General features: G+C 32.4%; 1 protein-coding gene across 1 annotated transcript in view; it reads left to right on the top strand.

Moving 5' to 3' along the window:
- Positions 1 to 9257: 9257 nt before the first annotated feature.
- Positions 9258 to 15417, top strand: part of LOC125070901 (Down syndrome cell adhesion molecule-like protein Dscam2) — a 63247-nt gene continuing 57087 nt past the window's right edge. The window contains exon 1 of the mRNA XM_047680908.1: positions 9258 to 9300. The gene's annotated coding sequence lies outside the window, so the exon portion shown is untranslated. The remainder of the gene's footprint in view (positions 9301 to 15417) is intronic.

Genomic DNA, 15417 nt, shown 5'->3' with positions numbered 1-15417 from the left:
GATGTGGTACTTCAGGGTATGGAACTATTCATTCCGTATTCTACGGTCCCCATCGGTGGCAAGTCCCAGCCCTGGTTTGGTCGTTTCTGCAAAACGGCTTCACGCCGAAAATGGGAATGCTACCAAGACTGGGCTAACGCATCAGCGTCTCTTGATGTAAATACCAGCGCATTCAGAAAGGAATATAACTCTGCCTCTAGGTCCTTCAAAAACGTGATCGCTAAGGCGAAGACGGAGTACATTAGCAGAATTGGCGAGAGACTGGTGCGCCTCCCTTCAGGAACACGTGCGTTCTGGTTTCTCGCCAAGGCTGTCTTAGGGAATTTCTGTCAGCCTTCCTTACCACCTCTGCACAAGGACGGTGAGTCATTGGTCCATACAGCGAAGGAGAAGGCTGATCTTTTAGGATCTCTCTTCGCGGCGAACTCGACTCTGGATGACCGAGTTGGCGCCGGTCTTAACGCGCCTTTTCCGGCAATCCTATGCATGCGGCGTCGTCCCGAACTTCTGGAAGACTGCTTTGGTGCATCCGATCCCTAAAAAGGGCAACCACTCAGACCCGTCCAATTATAGACCTATAGCCATCACCTCCTTGTTCTCCAAGGTAATGGAGTCCATTATAAACTGCCAGCTCCTGAGCTAGAGGTACCGGGCGGACGGGCTTGCACAAAGTCCTACCACCAAGTAAATATTTTCTTGTAATAATATAAAATAAGCATACCTACAGCTTAATAATAATAAAAAAGGTTTTTCAAACGATTGCGCTCACGGCGTTCATACTTTATAGAAAAGAGTTACAATCGCAGGAGATCACACTAATAGTACTCAAGAGTGAGAACACACACAGGTGCACTCTATATTTCCACACTCTTATAATCCGATGGAACGACAATTTGAAATAGTGGTTGAGAATTCAGGCGCAAGACCAATATACTTTCAGAAAGACGAAGAGTTAATCGACGGCTAATTCGGGCTGCTACCCGATATTTTATCGATAAAATAACCGATTATCTTTTTTCAATCTTGAACCCTTGACCTCGAGATTAAGAACCTTATAATTTATAGGTAAGCTACATCACTATAAACATACTATATTAAAAATCATATAAGTATTCGTTTTCTTTTCAGCGTAACGTCCCATCCCATCCCTTGGCTTCCTTCATTTACTGATATAATAGTGAAAAGTGAAGGCATATTTCCTGTAACGACCCTCTTACATTTTCACTGCAATTTATTTTCATCTCACTGAACAATGTTCAATATTTATCATGGCTTTTACGCTTTTACTACGCAAATGTTTAAAAATTTATACTTGGAAATATATATTTACTAAAGTGTTAAAAATAATGAAGTTACTTTAAATAAACGACTGAAAAATCTAGTTAAATAAAAATCAAATTAAAATATTGTTGATAGCACGAAGTAGGGCTTTGTTTATTTTGGATTTATTCTACTGCTCAACAGCAATACTCAGTATTATTGTATTTCAGTATTTAAAAAAAAAATAGGTCAATGTAATTTCAAGTACAAGGAACGAACCTTCTTATTTCTTAAAGTTGGTGGAGCGTTGGTGAGTGGTTAACATATTTTCTTACTGTGCCAACCTGTATAGGAGCGGACCAATTACCATTACCCACTTGCCAGTCCGCATAACTAATATAAATAAGAAAATAATCTTATATGTACCATTAAATCGTTATATTTTAGAATTCTATTGACTGTCAAGCTTTAGTAGCTTGAGTTCATAATATAGATTGTAGTGAGACGAACCGAACATGACCTCAGTAACACGATATTATATACTAAATATGTCTATGCTGTGTTCAAATTAAGGAACATGAACTTCACGTTTTTCTATAACGTATGCAAAATTTTATTGTATAATCGTTACATAAAAATGTATTTTTTTAATAAAAGTTAAATTTTCAATATGCAAATAGGTTTTTCGCAACACAATAGGTCACAATTACCTCCAAGCAAATAAATGTCCAGCTGAAGAATAATTGCCCAATTAAAATAAAATTTAAAAGTAAGGAAATTGGTATCTGCAATAGTATATAGAATATTATACAGATAATATATATATATCGCCGCTACAACCTCCGCATTCCGCGTTCTTTTAAAAAAAAAAATATACGCTATTTTGAAAATCAATACATCAAAACAAGTATAAAAAGAATCTTAATGCTATGCTATATTGAAATTTATAAATAGAAACAGTGTCACTTGGGATGATGTGAAAATTATAACGATATCCCATACATCATAATCTGTACAGGTCTTTAAAATACATGATGAAAGGAAACTCGCATACAGGCGTGAATCCTGAAAACATTAATTTTTTTTTAAGCCAGTCGTGTAAAGTAAATATACACCAATAAAATTAATGTCGACATAATATTTTCAACAGTTTCGTAACAAAAAATGTTATAAGTATATACATGTTTAATACATACAAGTTTATAATAATTGAATTACTCTACACTTCAGAAACGACGAGAAAACAAATGAATATAATAAACATTTACCCACACAATCTTATAACGAAAATGATAACACACCACTAAGGATAATATTTTACTTCGCGGCAACTTACATTACGAAGAGAAATCCAATTTGCGTGTGCAATAAAACGAATAGCCACGACCGCATAGTCACTTGCAAAAACACCATTCCCAAGTCGTCTATGTACTGAATTTTGGTTCATATAAACATACTTATGTCCTTTATTCAACTTTGCGACATTTTTACAAGATATTTTTCGGGTATTTTGTTTAAAAATATATATAGATAAGTATTTTTTTTAATGGCCGAGATGACCCAGTCGTTAGAACGCGTACATCTTAACAGATGATTTCGGGTTCAAATCCAGGCAGGCACCACTGAATTTTCATGTGCTTAATTTGTGTTTGTAATTCATCTCGTGTTCGGCGGTGAAGGAATAAATCGTGAGGAAATCTGCATGTGTCTAATTTCAACGAAATTTTGCCACAAGTGTATTCCACCAACCCGCATTGGAGCAGCGTGGTGGAATATGCTCCTAACCTCCTCCTCGAAGGGAGAGGAGGCCTTAGCCCAGCAGTGGGAAATTCACAGGCTGCTAATGTATGTATGTATTTTTTTTTATCAATTTGGCATGCAGTCTGATTTAGTTTCTCAAGGTTATTTATAACGATGTAGTCTTTTCATACATACTTATATATTTATATAAATATGAGTTCTATATTATATATGTATGTATATCTTTATAAAAATATAGCTTAAAATAAAATACATATTTTGAAAACAAATAGACTGGCAGAGTTCGCTACTTAATAACACCTTCTGTAAATACTTTTATGACAGTTAATACTGTATGATAGTTTATCTTTATGTGTACAAGAAACATTTTTGTATTGTATTATAATATGTTTTATCTCCTGTGACTGTAGACTGGGTCACTCTAGTATTATTATTTATTAAACTGATATAATTGAATCATCTCACAAGTAATATTCTTTCGAGACATATCGTCTTTCATACAATCCATCCATCGTTTCCTCGGTCGTCTCCTACCTTTTTTATGATATCGGTAGACGGACGAATAAATGGGCCACCTGGTGGTCACCGCCGTCCATAGACAATGGTGCTGTAAGAAATATTAACCAGTCCTTATTATCACCAATGCGCCACCAACTTCTAAGTAAGAACTAAGATGTTATGTTCCTTGTGCCTGTAGTTACACCGGCTCACTCACCCTTCAAACCAGAACACAACAATACTGAGTAATGCAGTTTGGCGGTAGAATATCTGATCAGTGGGTGATAAAGCAATTAAAGTAAAGCCCTACCACCCTTTAAAATAAAGGCAATAGTGAGTTAAAAACACCGTTTAATTATTTATATCTGAGATGAGAGAAAAGATAAATTTTAATTTTAAGTGTATTCATTATATTCAGCCCTATAAACATTTATTCTTTATAAAAATAATAATTGAAATAAGTACCATCTACATCTTATATTAGTAACAAAAAATAGATACATATATTCTATTTCAGATCTTTTTTAATATGAATAAGCAATGTGGGCGAGTCGTAAGAGCAAACGTAAAAAATAAACTCACCCCGCCCGGTTATATCGTTATTTTTTCATATCTAAACGAGTGTAGAGTGAGCATGAGAAGGAAAATTATTCCACGTCACCCGAGAGCCGTAAACGCGTTACCTACCGAAAACCTTCGGCCTTTATACATTTGAAATTGTAAATAGAAATGATCCTTTATAGATGTATCGTTTGAAAGGTATCATTTCACTTTTCATAAAAATACGTATAATTATATACCTATGTATATTTTTTAAATCAAGGATGTTTTTATGTTTTGAAATGTTAATGGTTTCAGAAATATAATATATGAAACCTTCTTCAAAGCGATTCATATTACCCGAATAATATTATATTTAAAAAATATTTTTTTCAATGAGTGGTCGTTAATGAATACGAACGGTATGATGATCCCCTCCTCAAAGGGAGGAAATAAGTAGCTTGTAAAATCCTATCCTCTGTATGAGAATGTTTGGAGTAAATTCCACCCCTCTTCTCATTTCTTAAGGTATAGAATTCTTACGTCTGTATTTCCCGTGCAATGCGGGTACATTAAAGATAAGAGTATATGGTTATTTTCTAGAAGCATTTCAATCCGTACTGTATCAATACTTTCCGTCGGATATGGTAGACAAGAAAGCTTGTATTCAATTTAAAAAAAAAACCACTTTTTTAGCGTTAACGCAGTAGGTTTCCTTAATATATTTTACGCCCAACACGATATGAATTTATAAAATCATAGTCATTAGTCTGCACTTGAACCTGCGTTCTTTGGTTAAGAACCGCGTGCTATATATCCTCTGGGTAAATATATTTCATTAATGAAAAACCAAAAACGTTTTGGGTGCATGTACGGTTATTAAAATAACATTGCTCTTTTAGAAGTTTCATTCAAATTGTTATTCGCGGTTCTGAATATCACAAATTGTACATGAGGATAATCAACGAGCAAGCCGCAAGACCGCATCGATGAAAATAATTAAACATAACATGCTATTAGCCTGTTCGAAGGTAATATTTAACCTAAAATTTATATCGAACAATTTTTTAAAGTAAACAAAATTCCCTGGGCAAACGTCCTATTATAAAGAACCTTTTTTATAAAAAAAATACTTTGCTATTTTATTAATGTATATTATAAAACTACTTTACTTTTGTTACAGTTGTAAATATATCCAATTATACGAAACTAAAAAACTTTATCAATAACAATAGTTCTAAACTTTTACAGTTTATAATAAGAAACGAATAGTTTATAAGCTTTTGAAGGAATATTCTATACAATAATAATTTTAGATTCATTTAAAGATATATCAAAACCTATTGTAATGTACCAAAGATACAGTTTAAATATTCAATGGTAAAATAATATATTTAATAATGTTTTAAGTTTGAGTAGTGTTTAGTAATGAATATAAAAATAATTTAATACAAATGTAGAGGTTTGCTAATTCGGTATATACTATATCTTAACGTATATACTATATCTTATTTTTAATAATAATAATATGTAACTTTTTTGCAAAATTGTACATTCATGTATTGTATTGGACGACCTCCGTGGTCGAGTAGTGGTCCGTGGTCGCCACTCCGAGGTCCTGGGTTCGATTCCCGGCCGAGTCAATGTAGAAAAAGTTCATCAGTTTTCTATGTTATCTTGGGTTTGAGTGTTTCTGGTACCGTCGTTACTTCTGATTTTCCATAACACAAGTGCTTTAGCTACTTACATTGGGATCAGAGTAATGTATGTAATGTTGTCCAATATTTATTTATTTATTATTTTTTTCTTATTTTGTTGTATGATAAATATATTATAAATAACAATAACATTCACTATATGATATAGTATGCAAATAATAATTCAGATAAAAATTATGCGGCCAACAGCATTGAAGTACACAATTTTTTGATGTCTTATTGTGAAATAAAATAACCATCTTCGAGTCAGCGTGACAGAGACCGCCGACCGCCAATGAAATGTAAAAAACGCAGGCGTCACTGAATTTTGATGACTTTTCATCAAGTGCCTCTGTTATAAGCTCCAGCATGCGAATGACAGTTTTATCATTCAGCAAATGTAACTAGAGGTTAAAGGGGAGCGAAATAATCGCATGTCTGTTTTTTTGTCGTGATGTAAACAGATGACCGCGGGTTCAAAGCTCTCGTTTGTGAGGGGAGGTGCGGGGTTGGTAACAAAAGATGCTCGTTTCCTCGCCTGTTCCGAGCCAGAGGTCGGGGGAGAGCGGGGTACAATAGAGGCATTGTTTGTGCCCGGTGACAGGAAAAACTCCAACCTCCGTGTTTCTGTGAATTTTTTATTTCTTTCCCCTTCATTCTTTATGCTTTTTTCTTATTCCCCGTAAGCTCCTTTGACGGTGACTGGAGGAAATCAAACTTGTTTGCTAAGATCACATCGCGAGTTTCCTCAATACTTTTAGGTTAAAAGCGAAGCAAGCTTTTATATACATTGTAGAACATTGTTGTCCGTTTTTGCTTTTTTTCATTATTTTTCATCTTTAACGGATGAACTATACCTATGTACAGATCTTTGAGTGCTCGTGAAGTAGCTCTCGACCTGTAGCCTTTGGCTATGAAAATTATGAAATACATTGGCTAAGCGAGCGGTCGGCTGTATATCCGGCGGATAACCCCCTCTCTTACCCTTTCCGGACCGCTCTCATGATTCCTTATTTACCCGTTTCTCCTTATCAAACCATACCATTCGCTTCACATTACGAAGGATTCTGTTGCTTGTATTAAGAATCTTTTATACTAAGTATCTTGATTAACTTTTTGCTCGGTCAGTCTGCGAGTTAATTGAAAATGCTATCTTTTCCAATCTCTGAGCCAACTCACGGTATATTTTAATTATATAAAAAAGAAATCGATGGCAAATAGACGTGCATGTCTTTAAATTATTGTTAATGAAAAGACTGCACAAATATTGTCAATACATATATGTTAACTTTTTATAGAAAAAGGTTTTTTTAAATAAAAATAAGAATTATTATTTAATATAACAACGGGCTAGCTTACAATAAAATATTTAAAGCGCAATAACGTGGCTGTAAGCGCATGAGAACAATTTCAATATTGCCGTATAAAAGCGCATCCACACGAGGGGAATGCCGCTAAAATATACATTTATTTTACCGACAAAATGCGCCACTAGAGATTACAGAATTGTCCTCATGAAAATTCACGTAAGCTTTAGTTTTTACCTTCTTAATGGTGTCGATAGAGCTTTGTGCTCGTTCCCAATTAATGTTTTTCAGTTAAGCAAAGTTTGTCCTGGTATTCGACAAAAAAATAAAAAAAAATACTTGCCTACTTAACTTCACGAGTGCTTTACTTAAAATATGAAGAATATTTACATTCGCCCTTTATTTTGTTTTCAATGTTTGCTTTTATTATTTAAATAATATATACAAATTATCTTAAACAATATAACTATATTAAAAAAAAAAAAACTGATTTGAAATTGGAACTGACTCGCTTACTGAAGGTAAGGATGAAAATTTATTCAAATATTGTATAACAAATACCCATTAGACCGCGAATAATATTTGCAATGTATGAATTCAGAACACCATTATAGATCACCATCATTTATAATACGATTTCGATATATGAGTTTTTCATACGTAGTTAAGTACTCATCCTGAACGCAGCGGTAAAATAAGGATTTTCAGTCGTGTTTTTTTTTAAACAATGAGATTCATTCTCCACCCGATTGGTCCGCTATGGCATCACGTCATACTCATGAACCGCAAATGTTTATTTCACACGTTTACATAAATATCTCGTAACATTTCTAAGGTTCGAAATGATAATTGTGAAAGACAATATTTATCTACATAAAACGATCAAAATGTTCATTGTATTATTTTGATAAGGATTAATATTGTGATAATTAAATGAAATTGTACTTTTTTATTACTGTTAGTAGTCTATATATAATATGCTATCGCTGACTTTAGTTTAGATGATGAATCGTACGTCATAGTCGTATCTCGTCTACACTTTTTTAAGCTAAGCGATGGTATAAATGTAACTTGAATCATAGCTGGTTCAAAAAATACCTATTACAAAAAACATTTCGACATATCATCAACAATATACACTCTAAGCATTACAGGAATAGGTTTAGTAAGTATTCACCACGTCCCGAGCAAACTGTATCCGGAGGATATACCACCCGGCACCGGCCTCCCTCGCCTCCACGATTTCCAATGGATTCTATTCGTTTTTTCGTTCCTTGTCCCCACTCATGCGAAACACATTACGTAGGTATACACTTGTAACACAATTTGTTTTATAAATATTTCTTATGGGTCAGTGAGCGGGAGATTGATTGAGCGAAAGTTTGAGAAGCGAAAATAGCAATATTTTTATATGTGATTATAAATTTGCCACTTCATAAATTTAAATGTTTTGGTAAAAAATAATACTTATTAAAATTAGCGTAGCACGATATTTAAATTTACAGTTTGATTAAATTAATGAAAAAAACTTCTTGATAACATTCAATCGTTGCCTGTAAAATTACTATTGAAAATTTTCAATAGTAATTTTACAGGCAACGATTGTAACTTGTAACATTATACCTTTTTTTTATTAATAAAGATCATCGGAAAATTTATTGTACAAAATTAGGAAAATATAGCTAAAGACGTGAATATCCCTTCTCTGTTTGATTAGACAACAGAGTTGTTTATGTTTTCACGATGTAACGTTTAATAAGAACTGACAATACAGATCAAACAGTAGCCAGTTTTTATTACGTATATATACAAATATTTTATGCCATATCATTGAATACGAAATAAATATTCGTTTTAAGTACAATTAAAAAAAAAATAATTAAATATGTATATACAAATGAATATTAAGTAAAAAACATATTGATTGGAAAATTGTTAATAAGAATTTATTATAAAAACTCATATGAGATTTATACAAGGATTTTCATCCATTAGTTAACATGTTAGTTAAATATTCCTTCCGGATGTGCAGTAGCCGGCGGTGCTGTGGGGGTCGGCCGAAGTAGGCGCACGCGGACACGTAACTGGGGGCTCTCATCTCATACCCACGTCAATAATTGGAACGGTTGTTCATGTGTTTTTTTTCTTTCTGCAGCGGTTCTCTCGACGGGGAGGCTTTGTTCGGGATCGCAAGGCGAGCCGGCCCGCCCGCCGCCACCACCGCCCCACGTAAAACGGTTCGTATTTTTCATTGTTGCTTTAAAGCTTTATAGGTTTTGCTTTATTTATGCCCTTTATACCTTTCCGTGCAAGATAAATGGCCGGAAGCCGATGTTCTGTTTTTGTCACGGTTTTGTAGTTTACCATAACCAGAAAGCCCATTAGAATATAGTACTTATTTAGTACGCAATATCGTTTATTTACGGACCCGTTCAGAAGTAATCTTCTTAATGAATTCATCATGTCATAAAAAGGATTTACTTAAGCCTTTTCCTCTTTTAATAACATTTTCTATTATACTCTATTATAAAATGTTTCTTTTATTTGAATATTGTTTTTGTTAATATACTTATTTACTGAAAAAGTTTTATGCGAGCTCGTCTGGGTAGCTACCATCCACTCATCAGATATTCTACCGCCAAACAGCAATACTTAATATTGAGTGATCCCGTTTGACGGATGAGTGAGCCAGTGTAACTACTGGAAGATTGGCATATTGGCTCTCAGGTTTGTTGGGGCATTGAAAATGTAATAAATGGTAGATTTTTCTTGAAAAACCAAAATCTATGGACGGTCGATTGCCATCAAAATTGTATAATACATTCGTCGTTTTGTTTAGTTTTATTATATAATATATTTATTATATAATATAATACCTTATTTACATCGTAGCTACTTCCTTAGGAGAGAATAATCTATGATAAGATTATTAGGCTAGCTGTGTCTTGGATGTATAAAATGAGTACACATGTTTTATATTTGAGAGTATTTTATTATAAAGCTGCGCTCCTTCGAAGTATTCATGTATTTTGCTATAGTTTGAATTTATCTTTGGTTAGATGCCTGCGCGAGCTTGTGAGACAGATACTGGTTAGATAGTTATAATTTATTAAATATTTATATGTTTTTATTAAAAAATAAAAAAGGGATGTGTAGCGGAAGTCTCTGTTGGAAAGAAGTTGCTTCTGCTCTATAGTATGCAATTAAATGACGAGAAATAGAATTGTATTTTAAAATTTCGTACAAAAACAAATAAAACAGTTTAAATAATTTTATACGATACAGTATATAATAGAGACGGTCAGGAAGAGAAACAGAGAACGAAAGAGAAAGAAAGAGAGGGGAAAGTCGCCATAACCGCTTTGTCCTTACGTGACGATTTCTGCCAGTTCACTCTACTGACTGTAAGCCGCGTAATAGACTGTAAGTTCGAAAAAAACAAATGAATGTGTAAACGGATAATTTAGTCGGAGCGACGTGTCGGCAAAGTGTAAGCCCAGTGTACAGGGCTTATCACACATCCGCTCGCTGACAGCTACTAAGCAGTGTTTGCGCAAATTACAATATCAATATCATCTATTTATAGAGTTACATGGAATATATTTGCATTCAATCATTAGCAGCATCTGGTATCCAGTGAATAAGCGCGCGAATTTATAAAATGATTCATATAATATTGACCCAAAAGGTCCTCTTTTGGTAGTTTTACTCAAATTTAATATGTATATTACAAATTACAATATTAATTGATATGGTTATGCCAAACATAAGCCAAAACAGATTTATATTATTTAAGTTACACTTGTAGCTTTGTTACTTATTAGTTGAAGTTTGATCCTATTGTTGGCAACGAATTGAAGTTGTAAGAAGTAATATTTCTCATTTCTCTTTACAAGAGAAGACGTTAAGCATCAGGAAGCCAGTTTTCACAGCTTTCTATTACAATATTTAATTTTTTTAAATATAACCTATGGATCTGCGGTTTTATTAGCGAACAACTGACAACCAAGACAGTTTGACCATTTAGAATTTTATAATATTTATATCTAACAATGGTGAACACGTTAATTGCTTTTTAAATTACATAGAAAACTCGTTTGACAAAGGCTACATCGAGAAGTAAATTAATTACGCGATCCTATTGTATTTAAACGAATAAATTTTCCATATCTGTATTAAAGGCTTGTTTTTAAAAGTAAAATTATCTCTTTTGCTTACAAAATGAACTCGATTGTAATTTTTGGGTTATTTTCCGTTTTCATCAGATTTGTTTTTGTTTTCTTGTAATAGTTTCAATGTTGTTCGGTTTAGTTTTTCTTAAAATAATTTATCTTTAAAATTATTTAAAGTCGCTATTTTGATAGTCCTCAGCTGACATAGGCCTGGGAATACATTTCCATATAATAAAAAAAACACTTCATTACAATTACATTATCAAGACATACCAATAGATTAACTATCGGTCTTATATAAATTAAATTAATATTACATTAATTAGGTTTTTTTTTTTGGCAAAGAGCCTTCGCTAATTATTATAAAGGGATCTCTCCAGACAACCTTGAGATAAGGGACAAGAGATTAATAAAACATTAAAGAACTGTACAGATAACAAATTACAGATTAAAAACTACGTAAATTAAATAGATATACACTTTAATTGTTGCCATATGATTAAAGTATTATTTTATGAATAAAGTGTGTCATAAGATATACAAAATATTAAGGTCACGTCTAAAGTCACTAAAATTAATAAAAAATCAGTTAATTTGAATATTAACGGATCAATAAAACCAACTTACGAAAACATTTCCTACAACAATTAAAAAAAAATCGAAAATTATCGAAATTAGTCAAATTTTCTAAATGTTGGGTGCAATGCTCTAATGAAACATATTTTTGATTTCATTTATTTTATGGCCCAGTTAGGTCCTACGCTCTTTTCCGATGGAAAAAAGTATATTTTGCAAAAACCTTTAATATCATAATTATTTCGCAAGACGAAATAATTTTAACGGAATAGTCAACAAAAATTTATATTCGAAATTCTAATACTTAAACGAAAACTGCAACCGCTGCACATTTTCCGTAATTCATAAGCAGATAAAAAGCTATTGAGACGTACAAAAATAAACCAATTCAATTACTGTTCAGGTGTAAGCCCTAAAATGAACTCGGGAAAAACAGATATTTGCAGCACTTTTGAATTATGTCAAAGTTAATGTAGTTCTTCGGCTCAAAAGCGAATAGTCAATGCTATCGGAGCGAATAGCAACGCGTTGCGAACAATTTCACAGGTTTTAATTCCGGAGGCATTTTTTAAAAACGAACTTCGTTTAAAATGAAAATTCAGCGATGTTAATGAAAGTCAATTCTGGAACCAGTTATGAGTATAAGCAAATAGTGTACTTGGAGCACCGTAGAGCATCGTGGAGTGCAGTTCATAGGTAGAGTATTGCATGGATTTCTTAGTGTAAATTACACTATTAAACAACGCAACGCAAATACTTAACGCTGCCATTGGTTATTTTATACCATATTAAAAATGATAATTAATTTTTCTCATAATTGTTGATGAAAAACTATAAATTTACTGAATTAATTAGTTTGAACATTTTATAAATGGGAATTAATTGGTATTTATATTTAAAACTCAATTATAAAACAATTAGTTTTATTCTGCATTTCAAAAAAAGCGATAACTTTTACTGCTAAATTATAAAAATAAAACTAAAACAAATTCGTTTGCCCTCTTATGTAGGCATAATAAATTCGATTATTAAAATGGTATATTCTGATTGATAAGTAATAAATAATAAGTTCGTAGAAATATAATATAAATTAAAAATATTATTTAAGCTGTCTGACCTACTTCTATTGGTAGTTTTCTTTTATGTTCCTAGTATAATACTTACTTAAGATGTTTCCATAAGTTTTATACAATACAATTCTGCTGCCTATGAATACATATTGTATAGCATATTACAATTGTTATGATATTGGTTTAACTGTACAGAAGTTCATGTTTTTCAGCGCCATCTACTGATGATTTATAAAAAAGTGATTTTTATAAAAACGCAATGAAAAAATACATATTATAATAGCCGTGTAGATGGGATATCTGATGAACGGACAAAACGCATGATACCAAATTACAAGTAATAATAATTAATTAATAATTAATATTGGAAAAAATCACATACATTACTCTGATCCCAATGTAAGTAGCTAAAGCACTTGTGTTATGGAAAATCAGAAGTAACGACGGTACCACAAACACTTAGACCCAAGACCACATAGAAAACTAATGAACTTTTTCTACATCGACTCGGCCGGGAATCGAACCCGGAACCTCGGAGTGGCGTACCCATGAAAACCCGTACTTTGTACGAACTTTGTCCATTTTAAAATTCCAATTTCTATTTTTGTAATTTCTAAAATGACGTATTCCTCATAAACCTTATAAGTCATTGTTGCAATATTCTTACAATCAATCTATCTATATCTGATCAATTTCTGTAATTCTAACTTAAAATGAAAAGCGAAAAATATATACCAATCTAGTACACGTCCATTTTTAATTAGAAGATTAAAATAGATAAAGATCTGGATATCACAATATCACGACCGAAACCCACAAGTTGACTTTAATTTAACTTTCTCTAATGTAACAATAGTATATTTGTAGCAATGAGCCGAGATGGCCCAGGGATTAGAACGCGTGCATCTTAACCGACGGTTCAAACCCAGGCAGGCACCACTGAATTTTCATGTGCTTAATTTGTTTATAAATCATCTCGTGCTCGGCGGTGAAGGAAAACATCGTGAGGAAACCTGCATGTGTCTAATTTCAACGAAATTCTGCCACATGTGTATTCCGCCAATCCGCATTGGAGCAGCGTGGTGGAATATGCTCCAAACCTTCTCCTTAAAGGGAGCCCAGCAGTGGGAAAATTTACAGGCTGCTAATGCTAATGTAGCAATGAGTGGAATGAATGGTAAAGAGTGAGATGGTGTTATGAAGGCATAAGAAAACTGCATGCTGTTTAACGTCACGTGATACGAATTAGTTTATTGGCAATAGATGTTTTACATCAAAAATCAATAAATTCAAATAATTATGTTCACCCGTAAGCCTAAATAAAGTTCCTACTGTAAAGTATCGAACCAAATTGTATTTGCATGACTGGGTGCGATAATGCTTTTAGGTCAGTCTAGTACGTCCTCGACCTCGAATAACTTTTTCAAATGAATAAAATTTATTTTGAGTTTTATATACTTATTCGTAATTTATGTAGGTAATAGCTGAGGTAGCCCAGTGAATAGAACTTGAATCTTAACCTAAGATTGCGTAATCACATCCGGCGTAGGCTGAGTTTTCTTGAAATTTGTGTTCATAATAATTTGCCTCGTGAGTGGTGAAGGAAAGCATCATGAGAAAACCTGCATTTGTGGCGTATTTTGTCACATGTGTATAATAATTTCTCCTTAAGTGGAGAAGAGCATGACCCAGCATTAGAGTTAGGAAGAAAATTAGTTCAAATAATTACATCATGTGTAAAATACATAACGGGGATCAACCAATTTTGATTTTAAAATTTAAATTCTTTTAGATGTTCTATTGTTCGAGGTTGAAGCTTATGAAGAAACATATACATCATTATTATGGTTGTAGTGTCACTTAATTTTTTTTTCTTAGTTTTGTATAAAAATGATTCAAATGTGCTTGGTAAATCCTACTTGAATTAAGTATAATATTATGTTTTTTTTTTTTTTATTGAAACATTCATATTCACCACATTTTTTTAATAATTATAGTAACTAGGCAAACACTAGTATACATAGTATTCTTACTGACAAAATTTTCCATTGAATTACGATTTTCTGGACGCAAATTCTAGGTCGTTTGTCAGCAGTGGAAGTAATAAGATGGAATGTTGAACCTATTACAATATTTCACAACTATAACAGTCTACAATTCAAGTTTTTAATAACTGGTTTTACATTTATTCCTTATACAAATTTTTAGTCCTTATTTTGGTGGTAGAATTTCCTTATTAATATCTGCAGTATAAAAATAAACTACTACATTTCATACTTCTGTAATCTTATCTTCAATAATTTTAACGATCGAATATGTTTTTTTTTATATTTAAAAAAATATTAAAAATGTAAATTATTCAATTTAAACTCGTATAACTCTTAATAAATATATCAGTAATTTGAACACAAAATCACTTAATCTCAATCAAATAATATTGATTTATATTTTAGATGTAAAATTACAATGTTACCAATTCAAAAAAATAAAACAGCTACAATAACAAGAGTAATAAAAATTGTCTATTAATACAGAT

This window comes from Vanessa atalanta, chromosome 18 (genome assembly GCF_905147765.1).
Source record: "Vanessa atalanta chromosome 18, ilVanAtal1.2, whole genome shotgun sequence".
Lineage (NCBI taxonomy): Eukaryota > Metazoa > Arthropoda > Insecta > Lepidoptera > Nymphalidae > Vanessa > Vanessa atalanta.
Note: the sequence above shows the minus strand (reverse complement) of the source record. Positions and strands in the feature narration are given on the sequence as shown.